This window comes from Elephas maximus, chromosome 15 (assembly GCF_024166365.1).
Source record: "Elephas maximus indicus isolate mEleMax1 chromosome 15, mEleMax1 primary haplotype, whole genome shotgun sequence".
Lineage (NCBI taxonomy): Eukaryota > Metazoa > Chordata > Mammalia > Proboscidea > Elephantidae > Elephas > Elephas maximus.
In genome coordinates, this window is record NC_064833.1 from 37,332,985 (window position 1) to 37,354,269 (window position 21,285).

The following is a 21,285-nucleotide window of genomic DNA, read 5'->3' on the forward strand; positions in this document are numbered from 1 at the left end:
ATTTAACCTAATCCTTTGATGCCCCCAAATAGAATAAGTTGGAATATATTGATGATGTATGCTGCATTACATTCATTTAGGTCCAGAACCATGTCGGTCTTGCTATGAACTATATTTTGACAACACCTCATCTGGAAAATTATGTGCTCGATAAATATTTCTTAAAGAGATCTCTATTTGCTTGAATATTTCTTGAAGAAATTGAAGAAATCTTCACAGCATCAGCCAATGCACACAAGCATACAGCAGTATCTCCCTAAATATTTGTAGAATAGATGGATATATGGGGAGATGGATAAATGGGCAGATGGATGGACAAAAATTTGATACACAAGCCCTGACACATTTTCCTTCCCTAATTAAGATACCAGTAAGTTTAATCACAATAAATTCAACTTAAAAATCCCCAAGTGCCTTATAGTACGATGTTCAAGAGCATAAATGGAGTAACATTAATAAGAAGTCCATTCTAAAATAATTTGGAATGTTTCTATTTTCTTGGGCTCCTTAATGGTGAAGCAGGCACTTGATTGCCTAGCTCACCTATCTGTTGCGTATTCACACTGATGAAGAGGCAGCGATGCAGAAGAAACATAACATCAGATAATCCAAAAGTCATTTATATTTGGCTCACGGATGCTTTGCATAATAATTTTGCAGCTGATTGATCCTCCTGGGTTTGCTTGTGCTGATATTCAGGCTGTTTCCATCCTGAGAAAATACTGACAGGAAATAGTGGGATGTATAGCCAAACCTACATGTGAGAAAATCATTCGTTCATCAGATGCGCACTGTGTGCCAGGCACTGTGATAGGTAAAAAAATAAAGATAAAAAAGATAAGTGAGGTATTTAAAGTCCTTGCCCAGGAAACTCACTGCCATCAAGTCAATTCTGACTCATAGTGGCCCTATAGGACAAAGTAGAACTGCCCCATAGGGTTTCCAAGACTGTTAATCTTTGTAGAAGCAGACTGCCACATCTTTCTCCTGCGGAGCAGCTGGTGGCTTTGAACAGCTGATCTTTCAGTTAGCAGCAGATCGCCTCAACCACTGCACCACTCGGGCAGAGCAGGTAGCCACCTGCTAGAGTAGAACTGACCCATAGGGTTTCCAAGGAGCACCTGGTGGATTCCAAATGCCAACCTTTCGGTTAGCAGCAGTAGCTCTTAGACTGCTGTGCCACCAGGGTTTCCAGGGCTCTTAGGGCTCATAAATAAATATGATTAAGAGTTAGCCATATGTCGTTTAGTTCTCTGTATATGTATGCCATTGTTCTTCAGGTCATCTTGCCATGTACAAATATGTTTATCATACCTGAAATAAAAGTTGTTAGATATACATATTTAAAAACCTCCCCAGGTTATACTGTAATATTTATCCTCACAAAGAATTAATAATAACAGACATATATAGTGCTTACTACATTCTAGGACTGTTCTGAGTGGCCTACATACAGTAACTAATTTAATCCTGACAACAGCCCCTATGAAAAGTAGTATTATTATCACCTACATTTTACAGATGAGAAAACTGAGGCATAGAGAATAACTTGCCCTATGTCTTAAGTGGCAGATCTGGGATTTGAACCGAAACAGCCTGACTCTAGAATCCATGGTCTTAATTACTGTACTCTGCTGTCCTTTTAAATCAAAAAACCAGAATAAATAGGATGTAAAAATATCAATGACCGTTGTGGAAGAAATTAAATTAGATCCCTATTCCACACCTACAAAAATTAAATTCTCAGTTGATTAGAAAACTTGGAACGATAGCTTTATTGCTGCAGGATTTCTTTCAAAAGACACTAAAAGCACAAAATCAATTATGTGAGTGTATGAAAATAAAAACATCATTTCATAGTAAAAGATATCGTAAAGTTTAAAGGCAATGCCTCACTTAGAAAAAAACTTGTAATTCTCTTGCAAATTACGCTGTGGAGAAATCATTAGTATAACCTAAAAGAAAAGTGGTGGAATGATACAAAGTATATGCATAAGAAATTCAAATGATCACTAAATCTTTGAAATGATGTTCAAACTCACTAGTCATCAAAAACAACAAATAAAAACATCTGTCAGATTGGCAAAAATGTTTAAAGTTTGACCACACCACACCAGCCGGAATGTAGAGAAATAGGAACTTTCAGGCGCTGATGTTGGAAGTAGAAAGAGGTAGGGCTATTTGGAGAGCAATTTAGTAGGATCTAGTAAAAGCTTTTTTTTGGGGGGGTTTAGTAAAAGTGTCTCATAGGGTCGCTATGAGTTGGAATCAACCCAACGGCAACAGGTTTGTTTTTTTTGTTTTAATAAAACTGTAAGGAGCTCTAGTGGTACAGTGGTTAAAGCATTCGGCTGCTAACTGAAAGGGCTGCAGTTCAAAGCTACCAGCCTCTGGTGGAGAAAGATGTGGGAGAAAGATGTGGCAGTCTGCTTCTGTAAAGATTTACAGCTTTGGAAACCCTATGGGGCACTTCTACTCTGTCCTACAGACAGCATCACTATAAGCCAGAATCAAAAATGGCAGTGGGTTTGTTTTTTTTGTTTCATTTAGTAAAAGTTTATACCCTGCAAGCCCTCATTTCTATTACTAAGCATCTGCCCTAGAGAAATTCTTGCATACTTACAAATAGACACATATACAAAGACGTTCATTGCAGCATCATTTCTAATTATGAAAAATTGGAAAATACCTAAATACCTATCAGTAAGGGGATGAATAAATAAAAGGAGATGAAGTTCCAAGTGGGGATACTAAAGCAGAAATAAAGGTAGTGAACTAGGGCCTTGTCTGTTTATTTCAATTTGTATTTATCTCAAAAATAGAAATGTTGAATGAAAAAAAGCAAGATCAAGAAAATTTAAAAGTATGATACCACATATACATGTTTGGAAAAACAGAGCGAAAACATACATAGATACAAATATATATGTGTAGAAATACTAAACATGGGCTGAAAGGGCACACACCAAATTCATAAGAGTAATTGCTACTCCAGATGGGCCAAAAAAAAAAAAAAAAAAACCTGTTGCCATCGAAACGATTCAGAGTAAAACTGCCCCATAGAGTTTCCAAGGAGCGCCTAGTGGATTTCAACTGCTGACCTTTTGGTTAGCAGCCATAGCTCTTAACCACTACGCCACCAGGGCTTCTGGAGATGGGCCAAGGGGAACAGAATTGCAGGATCAAAGGAAATTTCAATTTCAACTTTTTTAAGTTTTTTCATTCAATAAATATGCTCAGATAAATATGATAAAAATAGTTTAAAAACAATCAGTTTTGGGTGACAGAAATCTTCTAAATATTAGCTTATGTACTTTTTTTTGGTGGTCTTACTATATATATAATATTTCAACAAGACAAAGAACTAAGGCAAGGATATCCTCTGGGGCAGTGACATTTTCATTTTAATTTGAACGTGAACTTATCTTCATCTACTAGATGGCATATACTACTTTCTACCCTGGATTGTTATTGTTTGCATTTGTGTCTTATCTCTTACACTGGATTAAAATACTTGAAGGTAGGATTCAGATCAGTGGCAGCTTTGAACCTCCTCTAATTCACACACACAGCACACACAACACATATTGCGGTGCAGTGAATTACTTAATATGGCCCCCATGGTCTTTGTGACTCACACAAAATGCAAATAAGGTATATGGAGCCTGTGATAGGGTTATGTGTCAACTTGTCTAGGCCATGATTCCCAGTATTGTGTGGTTGCCCTCCATTTTATGTGTTGTGGATCCTGACCCATACATGTCGATTTGGCAGGATTAATGTAAGCTGTGTCTTGGGTGGCAGCCTTGCAGGATGGCGTGACTCAAATCCCACCCTTCCTAAAGTTATACCCTTTCCTGGGGTGTGGCCTATATCTAAGATATATGTGTGTGTCCTGGTGAGGCTCTCTCTTTCTGTGTCTGGTTCCCGAGTCCAGTTCATGATCAATTGACCTTCCCAGAGGCTTGCTGTCTGACCTACTGATTCTGGGGTTTGCCAGCCTCCATAGCCCCTTGGGCTGGGTGGTCTATCACGTGACCTGATTCACCACCTTCCTCAGCCTTCTGAGCCAGCAGTTTGTGGTCTGAACTGCCGATTTGGGTTTGTCACTCCTGCAGCCATGTGGGTCAGGAGAAGCCTATGCCTGGCCCACCAAACTTGGGACTTGCCAGCCTCCACAACCACATGAGCCATTTCCTTTATAAGATTCGTGAGTTCTGTGAGATGTTGCAGTGAATTAGCAGACCCAAAGACATGAGGGAGAGTACCGAAGGGAGAGGAAGTAGTTGAGGTTAGAGATGATGGAGCGGTATGGTAGCTTGGAAAAGTTGGACATTTGGGACATCTTTAACCTCTGCCTCATAAGAACCAGCTTTGTGCTGATCCTTATAAAAGAAATTATTCATTTACATAGTGACACATACACACATGTACCCCAACCAAGCCCATTGCCATCGGTTCGATTTTGATTCATACTGACCCCATAGAACAGAGTAGGACTGCCCCATAGGGCTTCTAAGGCTGTAAATCTTTACAGAAACAGACTGCCACATCTTTCTCCCTTGGAGTGGCTGGCAGGTTCAAACTGCTAACCTTTTGGTTAGCAGCCAAGCACTTCTGTGCCACCAGGGCTCCTTACACACATGTATGCCCTCACACGTACACACACATGTACGTATACATATGTACACATATATATGTGCACTATACATGCACACGCACATCCACCCATTCATGCAGATATGCTCATACACACACAAACCAAACAGTGCCTTGCATGTAGTTGTTAGCTGCTGTTGAGTTGACCCCCAACTCATGGGTAACCCCACACACAACAAAAGGAAACACTGCCCGATCTTGTGTCATCCCCACGATCAGTTGCAGATAGGCCCATTGTGATCCATGGGGTTTTCATTGACTGATTTTTAGAAGGAGATCCCCAAGCCTTCCTTCCTAGTCTGCCTCAGTCTGCAAGCTCTGCTGAAGTTCTTGTTCAGCATCATGGCAACAAGCAAGCCTCCACTATCAGATGGGTGGTGGCTACACTTGAGGTGCACTGGCCAGGAATCAGACTCGGGTCTCACGCATGGAAGGCAAGAATTCTACCACTGAACTGTTGAGTGTAGTAGACTTTCAACAAACATTTATTGAAGAAATAAACTATTTGGAGAAACTACTCTTTCTTTGAATATCTTGACTCAATATTATGTTCTGATAAGCCCAGTTTTGATGGGAATGGGCCAACAGGTAGCAAACTAATCCTGTCTTGCTCAGTGAAATAATGTCTTTCAGAAGTTTTGAAATGTTTTTAGGAGTTATTCTGTTTTCAAATGACATCTTACTTAGAAGCATAAAAAAATAAAACATAATAGGAGAGCTTCTCTGGTCAAACCAGGAGAAGAGAGTCTATATCCCCAAACATACTCTCCATCCTATGGTTTTGGAGGAAGTTCCAGAAAACCCTTACAATGCAGTCCATGAAAGGGTTAAAGTGAAAATAGCATCATGTTCTAATGCATTGTTAGCAAATGGCTTGTGCAAGAAGTGTTGATATTTTCCTGTGTCTTTTGCTGCTCTGTGCATTAACTTGGCCTTCCGTTCAGCCCCACCCTATCTCGCCTTTGAAACCATTGTCTCCTTGACATGAAAAATGTACTTTAGAAAGCCTAATGGCTAATTACATCAAAGGGAAGAAAGTCCAAACCTCAAACATGGAATGATTAACTGCATAAGCTTTAACAGAAGCTATCATACCCTTGAAACTACTCCTCTTCTTTAATAAAAATGTTTCCAGTAATTTATTTTCTGACAAAGTTTGTGTTTTCTGCCTAAGAATGACGTCTGTTTTGTTCACTCCAGGGTTGTAGCCTATCGAGGGCTGGCCCTGACCACGGGCAGAGCAGGCAGCCACCTACATAATACGATTTATGCAAATACAGTCCATTGAAGGAATAGATACCAGGCCTCATGGGAGAGGAAATCCTGCTTGCTTCAATGGCTGTTCCCAAATTGTGTCTAGTGGCATTTTAATGGGTTTTCCATCAAAAAACAATGATGGGGGGAGAGTGTTCTATGATGAAATAACCTTGAGAAGTGCTGGGTTAAACAAAAGTAAACAGGCTTAATTATCAACAGAGCTTTTGATATCTGTTTTCTTAAAACCAGCACCAGGAAAGATTCCTAAGGCATGTGTTTTCCTTCTAAACGTTGCTTAGAGGTAGGAATGTCTGTAGCAGTCAACATTATACCCCAAGCAATCAGCACAGTACCTGTAATATAAGACAGTTATAATATTCCCAAATAAATTAGTAAATGTGTAACCACTGATGTTGTCAACAGTAATGGCTTACAATGACTTGAGTTGTTCATAAACTTTATTCCAACTCTGCCTTGTAACCACCCCAGAGAGACACAGGGTGAGAATTAAAGTCCGCATCCCACAGGCCAGAAAGCTGAGGCTCAGAGAGGTATGAAAGGAATTAAGGAAAGAAGCCACAATTTTTGAGGATCTTCTACAGGTCAGCTACATGCCAAGCTCTTGATATATATGACTTCACTTCATCCTCACCACGGTCTTGTTAGGTGATTGGTAACTTGCCCAAGGATACACTGGGAGGCAAGGGCAGACTGAAGAGTAGTACCTTCGTCTTCTGGTTCTTGACCTGAGTTGAATTTGACTACTCCATACTAAAAAGGCATCATTAAAACCGTACTGGGAACAAAGCAGCAAGACTACCTTCTTATAAACATGAGACAAATGCCATATGTGCTTTTGGGTATTTCATCATTTTCTTTCTCTCTTTGATTTTATTTATTTGTTCTTTTATTTTTGAGATGCAACTAGAAATGAGTCAAAAAACTATGGTAATGGTTTTTTTTTTTAATGGTGTGAGAACAATCTGAAAGAATTGGAATGTACAAAGTTGAAAAGATGAAGGCTGAGACATGACTGATAAGTCAACGGTATAAATCTGTTCACTATGTCCTGAAATCCTGAAATGCGATAAAATAAAGTAATGCAAATCCAGGCACAATAGAATGATTTTATAATGTAGAAAGTGGTGATCCTTGAGATTCAATGCTTTAAGACTGTCGTGTCTAAAGGATAAAAATAGCAGATATTCATAGGCTGCTTTCTATTTCCTAGGCTCTGTGCTAAGCATTTTACATGTATCATCTAATTTTAACCTTAAAACAACCTTGCGAGGCACCTACTCTTAATAAGTTCTTTATACCAATGAGGAAGTCAAAGCAGAGACGGGGGTTAAGTAACTTGGTTGTGACGGCACAGCTAGTAAATGGTGGGGGCAGGAAAATAATCGTGATACTACCTCTTACGTGTATAGCACTTAATTTCACTGGGTGTTGGTATATATAATCTGCCTAGTTCCTAACATCAGCCCTGTGAAGTAGGCAGGCATTATTATTCCCGTTTTACGGAGGAGGGACCTGAGGCTGCGCCCCAAGCCAAGATCACACCTAATGTCGAGAGAAGCCGCAAAGGATCCAAGTCTCCACACCCTTAGCCAATTATTTTTCTGCTTCACTTTCTTTATTGCTTTACTCAGAGCAGAATATTGGACAGACTCTTACGACTGAGGTCACACCCACTTTCCCAAATTTACTCAGGTCAAAAATCAGACAAACTTCGCATGTGACTGTGGTTGTTGTTGTTAGGTACTGTCAAGTCGATTTTGACTCAGAGTGAGCCCATGTGACAGAGTAGGTATTCTAATCTGTTATGTTAAGGGAAGAGATTGCCAGGTCTTTTTCTCCCCCACAGAGCCACTAGATGGGTTTGAACCACCAACCTTTTGTTTAGCAGTCAAGCGCTTAACTATTGTACCACCAGGGTTCCTTGTGTGACTGTGGGCACATTACTTAGCGCCCTCACACAATCTCTCCTCTTCTTTCACCCAAAAGAGGAATCCTTTAGGGGCTAAGCAATGCAAGTGGGATAATATTTGTACAAGATTACTGTTGAAACATGTATATTTTACCTCAAAGGTGAACAAGGCTTCAGCAGTCTCTTCTGGCCTTTTTCGGGAAGCTCACATTATTTATCCTGAGGGTGTGGTAGCCATTCCAATCAAAAAAAAGAACCAGCTCTGACCACACACCTATTACATAACAGGACAAATAAGTGTGGACTCTCCAACAGTAATTACCAACTATCACAATCATGTTTACATCACTCATATGAGTGACAATTTCAACATTTTAATCAAAATAATCAATCCTGGAAAGGACAGAGATATCTAAAGATGACTAATTAGAGCAAACCCAGTCAGTTCCACCACCAGACCCCTCCTCATCTTTTTCCGTTCTGTGGGATCTGCCCTGGCGTCAGCGACTTTTGCTTCCAGAGTCCACACCAGCCTTTTAGAGGACCACCCATGAAGTACTGGGGCTGCTTTGTCCACAAACACAGAGGAAGGGCATGGGTAGGGGTTTCTGTCCTCCCAGGGTGACCTTTAGGCAGTGTTTGACTAGTGTAAGATACGGACAACTTAGAGGCAAACTCTACACTCCAGAATTCTCCTGTGGCATCAAGTGCAAGCACCCTCCACTGGGCTTTGCCAGAAATTGCAGACTTGCATGACATCTTCCTCCTCCCTGTCCTGTTCCCCCATCGTTGTGGTTAGGTGCCTCCGACTCAATTGTGGCTCACAGCAACCCCAGGTGACAAAATGAAACTGCCCCATAACATAAGGATTTCTAGTTTTTTTTTTTAGTCTTTATAGGAGCAGTTTGCCAGGTCTTTCTCCAGCGGAGCCACTGGGTGGGTTCAAACAGACAAGCACTTAACTGCTGCGCCACCAGGGCTTCTTCATTTTTCCCATTACCCCACCAGTTTTTCCTAGGAATGCTTAATTAAGAAATCACTTCCATCCAAATCCTCACCTCAGGGTCTGCCTCTGGGAAACTAAACTGAAGATAACAACCTAGCACAGCTAAAAAAGACAAAATAATAAGTGGGCTGTGTTGCCTTCAGTTATAACTACAGCATGGCAATAGTTAATGTTGCACATAGTCCACAACTGAGAACAGATTTGGCCCCAGAATCTGCCTTAATTGACATGTTATACTTCTTTCCTCAAATGATCTTAGAAGAGGCTACAGATTCCATTCATTCCAATATACCGTCACTTTATCCATTCATTTAACTCTACCTTAACCTAATGTCTTCATCTCCAGAAATACAAAAATGCCTAGGTTTTATTAAAGTTTTGCAATAATGAACTGTCTCCAATCATTTTCCTTCATTCAACAACAATTATGAAACATCTTCTGCCCCATAGAGTTTCCAGTGACTACCTAGTGGATTCAAACTGCTGACCTTTCAGTTAGCAGCCATAGTACTTAACCACTACACCACTGGGGTTTCCACTACTAGTGCTAGACTCTAGAAAAAGGAGATGAATATGGTACAGTTCCTATCCTCAAAAAACCAACACTGTTGCTTTACAAAAGACAATTCTGCAAACACCCAAAGCAAACTGGAAGGAGTGAGAGGGAAACATGAGCTCAGCCCTGAATGTGTTCAGTCTGAGTGTGGGATGTCTAAGTAAAGATAGTAATACAAATGTAAGCTGTATGGATCTGAAGCTCAGTAAAAGATTTGGTATCTCAGAGGCCAAGGGAGTAGAAAAGATCTCCCAAAGAGAGTGAGGAGAATGAGAAGGCTTCTATGTGCAGGAACAATGACGTTAAAGCAAAGGAAAGAGGAAGAGGAAACCATAAGCCATCTTGAGAAGGAATGTTCAGAGAGGGAGGAGAGAACCTGTAATGTTTTTGAGAAACCATGGAAACAGCATTTTGAGAAGGAAGGTGTGGTCAACCATGTCACATGCTGTTGAGAAGTCAAGATTAGATAAATTTTGGAGTGTTCATATCAACATGTAATCAAACCTACAAATCTTGTTCACTCTTCTTCCCATACATGTTGAAAAAGCAAGTATCTGGCATTGTTCTCCCCAGTCTTTGACAAGGGCCTTAGAAAAAGAGACAAGACTGTACAAAACCGTGGCCTACGATCTCTGACCTCCCAATTTTCTTATGGGGATGGCCTCACTGCTAGAAATATTCTCCTAATAAAGCCAGTTTATCATATATGTTTTTGCTCTTTCACAGAAGACTATGATTATCTGACCACTTGGGTCTACACCCTGGAGCTTTGCATGCTAATCACCTGAGACAGCATGTGTGAAAGCATGAAAAGTGGTGCCAGGCACACAGAAAATGCTTAATAAATGCCAAGTGAATAAGAATCTTTTCACGGTTGGACCAGTCAAAATTCTAACATTCTCTTATTTCATAATATTGCCTGGTGTCCAGAAAAGACTGTAAATATACCTAGAATCACATGTCTGTACATGTGTGTTTGTGTGTCTGTGTATGTATGCATGCCATTTACGACAATTGGCAACATGAAACAGTTACAGACTTGGAGGATTGAGTTATGGATGATACAGTATGGAAGAAACCTGAAAGAACACATTTTTAAATGCAAGGTCTGAGTGCTGATTGACATACTTTGTATGATAGTAAAATCTGGCAGGTGCATTAACTTGCATTCCTCTGATCTGTACACATCCACACTTGTCTTCTTAGGGTACTTGGTAATAAGCTTCTTTAAAGATCCCTGAGTAAGCACTGAAGATAATATCTGGAGTGTGTAGCACTCAGTCCTTTTAGAATGGCTTTTTTCTGCTCCTTTCGTTTTCTTAAGAAAATGTCAGTTTAATCATTTCCTAATGCTTTGATAATGTGTTTCTTTACATAGCTGTAGAACACTCACTTCAGTGTTTTAAAAGCATGAATGTAGATGTAAAAGTGCCAGTTAAATGAGATTACTTTTTCCTAATGAAATAACCAAAGAGGAGTGTAAAGTTTCCTAAACTTGTCTGACATTTTTCAGACCAAATAAATGAAGTTCCAGCCCTCTAATGTGTCTCTTATTTGAGAGATTAACATTTCAATATCATATCTTGCTGGAATATAAATAATGATTGGCAAAGAGGGAATTCATTCATTTCAGACAATCTGTCAAACATTAGGTGGGTTTAGCCTCTAGGTGAGTGGGAAGTGAGTAAGGTGGGACAATAAAAAGGAGAAGGAAGCTAAGGACAGATAGAATGGGAAGCTACCATCACTGACCCTGATGTGGGGTTGACTTCAGCAGAAAAAGCAGGGAGTTTAGCAGACTCAGACTTTATGGAGGCAGGTGACAACACAAAACATCTAACCCAGCAAATGAGGAACAAATGTAAGAGGCCAAGTGGCAGAAGCCTTCACGATAGGGAGGTGTTTTGTGGTTCTGCTCAATCTCTCCATGTGCATCCATCTTGATGGGAAGTTAAATTCTCAGTTTGGAGACAGAAGCCCAGGCACATGGGCTAGGCTTTGGAGCAGGAGTATGCAGGTGGACAAAAAGGAACAAGTCTCTCTTTGTGAGACCCCGAATGGTGGACAGAGTACAGCAGCAAAAGCTCAGAATAGCAGCAAGAAAGATGATGGAGTCATGATCCAGAGCCTGTTCAGGAGGGAGAGATGTTCTGGCAATGGCAGGGAAAATACCAGTTCCTCGGTCAAGAAAGCTGAGGTGCAGGGTAGGACTATGAAAGTCTACAGATTATAAACCTACCTTGTCACCTGCTGCACCCCGTGGCTGGGGTCAGTGAAAGCTCTGGGCACCATAGCACACCCCAGAACTTTGGATTCAGAGTTAGTGGCAGTGAAACTCAGTTTAGCCTTCAACAAATATTGGGCCAAAAATGCTGAAATGCTCCCAGTGCTGGTAGGATTAGGTTTGGAAATGGGACAGGGCGAAGACTGTCATGGCAAGTGAATAGAAATGGGGAAGACAGGCACTGATGTTCTCTTGCATGTTTTCGTGAACCCCAGAAGTTCTCTGGAGCAAGATTTTTGCCACTAAGAGAAAGAAAGAGAGCTGCATTAACACAGGCTCTTCCACATTGTTGGATCAATAAACATATTAAAATAATTGAGCCATAAGTACCTAGAAGTATAGATTTCAGTTTCTGGCAGTAGCTGGACCTCCAAGAAAAGCTTATTTTAATATAGCAGTCTCTCTATATTTGCAGGGCATTGGTTCCAGAACCCCCTGTGGATACCCAAATTCATAGTTGCACAAGTACCTTACGTAAAATGATACAGTATTTGTATGTAACCTACCCACATCCTTCTGTATACTTTCAATCACTTCTAGATTACTTATAATACCTAATACAATGTAAATGCAGTATAAACAGTTGTTATACAGTAGTGCATTATTTAGGGAATAATGACAAGACTGGAGACAAACAATGCTCAAACAAGTGCTGGACAGAGACTGAGGATCTGTGAAATGGCGGGAGGCTACAGCAGGGTATGCCTACCCATCACTTCATTTGTGTGGATTCAGCGTAGTGCTCGGTATGTGGCAAATTGAAGTTTTGCTTTTTTGGAACTTTCTTTATATTTCTCTGAATATTTTTAATCCGAGTTTAGTTGAACCCACGGATATGGAACCCGTGGATATGAAGGGCAAACTGTTCTCTTCTTGTAGCTAACAATAAAAGTAATACTGTCTTTCACAAAAGCCACTGAAATATAGGAGTAAGGTCACTTACTTTGCTTCTGAATTTTAGAAGGGACAACGGAAGCTTTTGCTTTTCAGATTGACCTTTGGAATGGTCCTGCATTCAGATTTACATCAAGGATCCCCTTAGACTCCCTGTTGATAAAAGATAATATAATCACAGATAAGATTTTCTACTTCAAAAAGTTAAGCAACCAAATAAATATTAGCTTTCCCCTTATTACTTGACTCCTTCTCTCTAGGACGAAAGGCTATATTCCTTTTATATGTTATGTGGGGCATATGGCCTTTTTCTAGAGGATGTTGCTGTCATATATCTTCTCTTTGTTGACTTTTTAAAAGTATCTCTTCCAAAAGACACGGTCTTGCATTAGAATGCAAGGGCTGGTGACCGTGACTGAATCATCTATCCCATCATTTTCCTCAACCTTTCCAGGCTGGGTATTCATCATTCATTCTCTGGATCCACTCTTTGCCCTTCTTTACTCTGTTCTGTGCCCAGGACGCTAATATCTGGGGATTATATCAACAGGTCTGTCTTTTCTCTAGCTTACAGATTGGTCTGGCCAGTGGGAGGCACTGGCAGGAGATCACAGGGTGAAAGCAGAGAGAGGTTAGGTGTTTACTGCCCTGGCCCCCACTCTATGGAGTCACGGTTGCCAGTGGCTGCCTTCCGCTAAGGAAGACCACAGCTCTTGCCAAGTAGCCTGTCCCATAGTCAGGTATCGGTTGGTTCTACTAACAGCTCTCTCCTCTTACTCCTTCATTCCATGGGGTGATAGAAGCTTCTGGTTATTGCTAACCCCAGAGTGTTTCTCCATCCATTTTTCTTCCCTTGGCCCTGCTCACACCACTGAGAATGGTCACTTCATTAAGCTCTTTTAATCACCTTCTGAGTGTACCACCTGTTTCCTGTCAGGACTCTGAATCATACAGCTTCTTCTGTCCATTTATTTCCTGCTTTCTCAAAATTTTGGGGATCTGCTGATTAGCCAATATCAGAGAGAGGAGATGCAACTTGTCCCTGGATCTCTTAAAAGGCTTGCAAGGCAGTCAGTAACAATTGAGGGTTAAAATGGAACCTGCGGATTATCTGCGGGTTTTAATTATCCTTGGTACCCTCATTCTATCTTCCACAGAGAATTGAGAAGCAGCTGTGTCAAGACTAAGTTGACACACATCACAAAAGCTATACAGCAGTCTATCTGCTCATTAAGAGTTTTGAGTATGTCCCACTGATCTTCTACTTCTTGCAATGCTTTTGATGTGGGTTTAATCCTGAGTTCTGACAGAGAAATGTTCTCACATCTGCAGTCCCCAATGCAATCTTCACATGACTGTCAAAAAACAACTACTCGTCCCCAGGCTTAAAGCACCAGCTCCAAAAAGGTCAAGGATTCTCCATAGGCGCATAGACAACATTCTAGCATATACTTAGGATCTTCATTTTATCTTGTACTTTCCTTCAATCTAATGTTTTTTGATATCATGTTTCCAGAGGTCCAATATGTGCTCAGCACATTCTAAAAACAGAGAATAATAACTCAGTTTTTGTTTCTTTTCTAAGGCCACAAGTCTACCTGCTGTGCTAGAGAAATAACAATACAGCAGATTTAAACCTGAGAAATGTAGTGACTAAAGAAAGTCACTTTTCTTTAGTGATTTCTACATGTAATTCTCAGAATTATTCCTTATTTCCATACTCAATAGCTTATGGTTTAAAGAAGAAGATGAAGAAATAAAATCTTTAACAAGCAATAAATAGCAAGTTTTTCCTCATTAATTATCAAGGAATTAAAATACTTCTATTATTTTTTTTTATGGGTAATGTATTTTATTTCCTTGATATGTGGAAATCCTGGTGGTGCAGTGGTTAAGTGCTAGGGCTGCTAACCAAAGGGTCGGCAGTTCAAATCCACCAGGCGCTCCTTGGAAACCCTATGGGGCAGTTCTGCTCTGTCCTATACGGTCACTATGAGTCGGAATAGACTTGATGGCACCGGTCTGGACTGGGTATGGGTAATGTTTTTCCACATTTAGCATAGTTTTGCTTTTTTTTTGTTAACCTTAGATCAAAATTTATGTAAGTAATATCTTTTATACTATGCATTTTTTATCGATAGGTAATATAATTCCTAGTCTTGAATTGTTCGAAGAATTGAAGTCTCCTTGAAATTCAAAAATTCCCTAGGTGAATATAATCAACATCATAGAATTATTCATGTAAAATTGTTGAACTGGCAAATGTTTTGTTATATATATTTTTATATTTTGTTATATATATTTTTACCATTTTTAAAAATACCCTAGAAATGGTGGTTGTCTATAGCATTACCATTGCTAATTAACTTTCTCTATTTTTTTTTTTAGTAACACCTTTGTGAAATATATAAATATGTTTCTGGATTCAGAGAGGATTGGTAACTTGGCCAAATAGAGTTTCTCGATTCCATTAGAAGTTCTGGGATTTTGACTGCCGTTCTTATATTCAATCCATCATTTATCTTCATCCTATCCTTCACTTTTAAACTGCTAATCTTGAATTGAGGCAAATGGTGTCATTTGTTTGGCTCTAAAATAAGCTAGAATTGTATAGGATCAGCTTCCTAAAATGTGGGTTTTTGGAACCACTAAAGGTGGCTTAAAGCCAGGGCTTCAAGCCAGTTCATTTCTAGCATTTCTAACAAGTTCCCAGGAAGTTACACCTAAGAACTACCTGGGAATCTTGTTAAATGTAGATTCCGATTCAGTATATCTGGGGTATAAATGCAAATTCTCAGCGGGGAACTTGGTAGAAATGCAAATTCTCTGCAGGGATTCAAAGCAAAACTAACCCATTGGAAAAAAAAAAAAACCCATTGAAAGCCCTGCTTAAATCCTAGTTGTGTGACTTATCAGAAGTGCTGTGTTGTTTCACAGTTACACAAACACATGAGGGTAGATGTGGCTTGGAATACATTTACATCTCCCAAGTTTATTGGCTTTATGAAAAATGTACTGGCACACGGCACTAAACAAATAATGGCTATTCTGACTGGTATTATTATGACTATTCTTTAGGAATTCTGTTCACAATTAATTAATTGCCTTCAAGTGGGGTGTTGCTGTTGAATGACACTGCCAGGTGATGAGATTTTTCACTCCAAATTTGTGGAAAGAAAAAAAAAAACCCACACCTGTCTCTTTCTACCAAAGATAAATAATTTAAACACTTTGTGGAGGAGGTTTGCAAAAACAAAACAAAACAAAAGTAGCTGTAGCATAATGCAGGGCAATGACCAGACAACTAACTGGGTTATGGCCACAGCTTTGTGAATGAACAGGCCTTTAAAAACCAACTAAACCCATTGCTGTCAAGTCAATTCCGACTCATAGCGACCCTATAGGACAGAGTAGAACTGCTCCATAGGTTTTCCAAGGAGCACCTGGTGGATTCAAACTGCTGACCTTTTGGTTAGCAGCTGAAATTCTTAAGCACTACGCCACCAGGTTTTCCAAACAGGCCTTTAGCCTTGAGCAAATCAATAAAACCTTATGGGACTCAGTTTCCTCCCCTGTTAAAAGAAGCTAAACTTAAATTAGTTCAGGGTTCACATAAACCTTTCAACATTATAATTCAGCTTTTGGCATAAATAGCATAACAGTTAAACACATGGGCTTTGGGGTCTCTGCCAGGGCTTAAATTCTCACTCTGCCACTTACTCTCCGTGAACTTGGGTGAGTTAGTTAACCTTTACAAAGCCTAAATTCCTCATTAATAAAAAGGAGATTCAGTGGTGTGTGGGAGCCAGCTTACGCAGACTCAGACTCTGGAGAGGATTCCATACAACTCTGCCCAACTTCATGTCTGGTGGCAGCACCCTGGTAACTTGAGATCAGCTGCGGTGGGAAAATTTACATTACAGACAAAGAAACTGGCAGAAGCTATAAAGCCACACCCCCACTGCAAGAGCCAGTTGTTAGGTATTTATCAGCACACCACTGGAGAAAATAATACATGCAGTAGTTATTTAATATTTAGAGTTATTTGTTTCTTAGTATCATAGAAAATAATTAATTTCAATCATAAATCATTTAGCACAGTTCTGGGTATGTATTATGCTTTCTATAAATATATATTTCATTTACAAGGTAGAGGGAGTTGTGATGGTGTTCTAAACAAATTTTGCTGATTTTAAAAACAAGTCTAAGGTCCTATTAAAATTTAAAGGAGCCTAACTTTTGGTCAATTATTGAGTTCAAAAGCAAGGAAAATAATCCCACATTTAATTCTGTGTTTACAGTTCCTCCATTAAGCATTATCCCCAGTAGACAGTTTTCTTCTTTATAATTTCAACAAAGATTTTTCTTCTTAGTTTCTAGGATCTTCATAAGCCTGGTAGCAACCCAATGATATTTTGCTGCTGTTGTTGTTGTTTTAATACGGGAAAAGATGACTAAACTATTTCCCAAACAACCCTGGTCCTCATTTAGCGCTCCCTGTCTTATACACCATCTTATTGTTCAGTCAGAAACCTAGGTCTTTGGTCCCACCTGCTCCCTCACCTCTTATCCCTAAGGCCAGTCAATTTTACCTCAAATTTCCTCCCCAATATGTTTACTTTTTTCCATCTCCACTCCCACCACCCTTATCTGAGCCATCAGTGACCAATATCTGGACTACTGGAGCAGTCTCCTCACTCACCTCCTTCCATGCCTGCCAGCCCCCTGCCCTCTATTCTTTCCGGCATGCCCATCTGACCATGTTATGCCTCTGCTTGGAACCTGTCAGTTCCTTCTTACCACTGCTAGGATAAAAGCATGACCTTCCCCTGGCAAGCAAGGCTGTGCTCAGGCAGACCCCCACTCACCCTGCCACCTGCCTTGCGCCTATTTTCCACCAACAGCTGTGCTCCAGGACACTGGCCTTCTTTCTGTTCCTCAAATGAACCAAGCTTCCTTTGTCTATGGAATCCTCTTCATTCTGACCCTGACTCCCTTTCACTTTATTCTTAGACTTCACTTCAAGACAGCATTTTTTTAATCAAGAAATTCGTTCTTGGATACCTGAGGCCCCTTCTTTACACATACCCATCAAAAGGTGTCCCAACTTGTCAAGTGCATATGGTTGAATTTGAATATATTAAACGTAGATATGACTTCACCGTAATCCAATGGAGGAAGTAAATATTCAGGAATTTTGTTAAAGAGTAATGGGGGACACATTCTTTGAGACTACCTTATAAACGACAATAATTAAAACGAGGTCTTTTTGTGTTCAGCAATTATATTCTGTTTATAATAACCACAGTTCATTAATCTCCTACCATGTGCTTGGGCCGTTATTCTACCTCTCTATAGGGTCGCTATGAGTTGGAAGCGACTCAGCGGCAATGGCTTCTACCTAATCCAGAGCCCTTGTGGCACAGTGGTTAAGATCTTGGCTGATAAACAAAAGGTCAGCAGTTTGAATCTACCAGCCACTCCTTGCAAACCCTATGGGGCAGTTTTACTCTGTGGTTGCTATGAGTCGGAATTGACTCCACAGCAATGGGTTTTGCTTGGTTATACTTAACGCAGCAAGAAATTTTCCCTATTTTACAGATGAGGAAATGGAGGTTTTGAAAAGCTAACTGGCCCAATCTAGGCTTCAGACTCATACTGATTCATCTCCAAATGTCTAACTATTTATACTGATTGACCTACCCTGCAACAAATTCTACCCTTGGTGAATTGTGTCCTACTGAGATTTCAGAATATAAGTCTTTTAACATACTTGAAATATCTTGTTACTTTTCAGCACAATTGTGTTATTCCATTTGAAAATTGTCATATATAATTATGTTTTCTTCAAAATATAGACAAGTATAAGAAAATCTAAGATCTTCTAAATACTAATCAAGTTATTAAATCCTCTTAGTAATAGAATATATTAAGCTAATTAATTATATATTTCCTAAGTACATTACCCTAACTATTTCAAGATCCTACAGTGCATTTAAATAATGTACACTGTCGCAGTGTACTGTTATTTTTTAAAAGTCAGAAAAAATGTCAGTGATCTAAAAGAAGTGTGCTCCTATTAATGCTTACTTTTAAAAGTCAGCTTCCTCGGCCTTTTATTTACCATTCAGACTACAGAGAAAAAATTACGGGTAATCTCCTTGGTCGAAAGTTACCCTTTCAAAGCAAAGATAAATAATTACCTTTATTCTTATCTTTCTGAAAGTTTCTACTAAAAAATATAATTACGTACTTTGGATATGGGAAATGTTATAGATGCTCTATAATTGGATTGGTAGGCAAATATCATTTAATTGATTTTTAAAAAAAGACCAAAAAACAAAAGAAAAAGGTGTTCCAATTCTTCAGCACACATATCTGTTTGTAATTTTATATTTGTTAGTTTTATTATGTGTTTTATGTCTATAATTCTCAACTAGATTGTGAGTTCCACAGGCTAAATTTATTTCATTGTATTCTCAGTGAAAAACATGTTAGCTTGGGACAACTGGATTTTCATATATAAAAAGAATGATGTTGGATCCCTACCTCACACCATATATAAAAATTAACTCAAAATGAATCAAGGACCTAAATATAATAGCTAAACTGTAAAGTTCTTAGAAAAAGAAAAAAACATAGAAGTAAATCTTCATGACCTTGGATTTGGCAATGGATTTTTATATACAACACTAAAATCAAAAGCAACAAAAGACAAAATAGATAAATTGGACTTCATCAAAATTAAAAACATTTGTGCATCAAAAGTCATTATCAAGAAATAGAAAACACAACCTACAAAATAGGAGAAAGTATTTGCAAATTATGTATCCGATAAAGGTTTAAAAACTAGAATATTTAAAGAACTTCTACAGTTCAAAAACAAAAAGACAACCTAATCTGAAAATGTGCAAGGGACTTGGATAGACATTTCTTCAAAGAAGATACATAAATGGCCAAAAAGCACGTGCGAAGATGATTAATCATTAGTCATTAGGAAAATACAAGTCAAAATCACAATGAGATACCACTTCACATCCACTAGAATGGCTAAAAACCCATTGCCATCATGTCAATTCCAACTCATAGCGATCCTATAGGACGAAGTAGAACTGCCCCATGGGGTTTCAAAGGAGTGGCTGGTGGATTCAAACTGCCGACTTTTTGGTTAGCAGCCGAGCTCTTAACCACTTCACCACTAGGGCTAGTATCAGAAAAAAAGGAAAAACGATGTGTTGGCAAAGATATGGAGAAACTGGAACCCTTGGCATTGCTTGTAGGATTGTAAGGTAGTACAGCCACTATGGAAAATAGTCAGGTGGTTCCTCAAAATTTTAAACAAAATTACCATATGACCCAGCAATTCCATTCCTAGGTATATACTCAAAAGATTTGAAAGCAATGACTCAAACAGATGCAGACACTTGTACACCAATGTTCATAACAACATTATTCACATATTCAAAAGATGGAAAAAACCAAAGAGTCCATCAACAGAAGAATGAATAAACACATATAATGGAATACTATTCATCCATAAAGGGAAATGAAGTTCTGAAATATGCTACAACATGGCTGAACCTTGAAAACATTAAGCTTTGTGAAATAAGCCAGACACAAAAAGATAAATATTGTCTGATTCCACTTACATGAGGTTTCTAGAATAGGCAAATTCATAAAGTCAGGAAGTAGATTAAAGGTTAACTGTGGCGTGGGGAAGGTGGTTTAGAGTTATTGCTTAATGCATACAGAGCTACTCTTCATGATGATGAAAAAATTTTGGAAATAATAGTGAAGGTTGTCTAATATTGTGAATGTAATCAACGCCACTGGTATGTATACATAAAAATGGCTAACTCCACAAATGTTATGTGTATTTTACTACATTAAATTTTTTTGAAGTAAAAACAAACAAAAAACAACATGGTAGCTGGCATATATTTGGATGAATGAAAAAACAAAGGAATTAATTTTAGCCAGATCTTTCATTCTAATGGTTCCTGTTGCACTTAAAGTAAAATCCACTGTGGTGGGAGCTCCCAGTGATCAGACTCCTGCCAGCTTTTCCCTCCTACTCACTAAACTCCAGTGACCCTGGCCTTCTTTACATTCCTCCAGCACACAAAATTCATTCCTGCTTTAGGGCCTGTGCACTCGTTCTCTGAAAACTGTTCCTCTAGCTATCTCATGTCTGCCTTCTCCCATCTTTCATTGTGTTATTGTTTTAACTAATCCTGAATTGAAAGGAGGAGTACTAGCTCCCCAATTCTGCCCATAAAGAAACTAGGCTCCTAAGAGGTTATGTAGGCTTAAAGAGAAAAAAAGAGGGTGGTAGGCTACACTTAAAAAATACATACATATATATATATATATATATATACAAAATATGACAATATGGGTAAATGGCAGGCATATGGAAGAAACACATTGCTATTTGATTTATAAAGAAAAATTTAGCATAGAAATTCCTTCCTCAGACTATAAACTCCATAAGGGCAGGGCTGTCTTATTTTTAGCATCCTAGTGTTTAACACATACTAAACCAAAAACCAAATCATTGCCATTGAGCTGATTCTGGCTCATGGAGGCCCCATGAGTTACAGAGCAGAACTGCTCCATAGGATTTTCTTGGCTATAATCTTTATGGAAGCAGATCTGCAGGTCTTTCTTCCATGGTCCAACTGGGTGGGTTCAAACTG

General features: G+C 39.1%; 1 long non-coding RNA gene across 5 annotated transcripts in view; it reads right to left on the bottom strand.

Moving 5' to 3' along the window:
- LOC126058770 (uncharacterized) overlaps positions 1 to 21,285 on the bottom strand; it is a 275,999-nt gene that overhangs the window by 121,932 nt on the left and 132,782 nt on the right. For 3 of the 5 annotated variants that reach the window (XR_007513285.1, XR_007513284.1, XR_007513287.1), the window contains exon 4: positions 12,636 to 12,739. This is a non-coding gene — a long non-coding RNA (uncharacterized LOC126058770). Of the gene's footprint in view, positions 1 to 543; positions 806 to 11,567; positions 11,935 to 12,635; positions 12,740 to 21,285 lie in introns of those variants that run through there. The other 2 variants (XR_007513282.1, XR_007513286.1) reach the window with 2 other exon arrangements.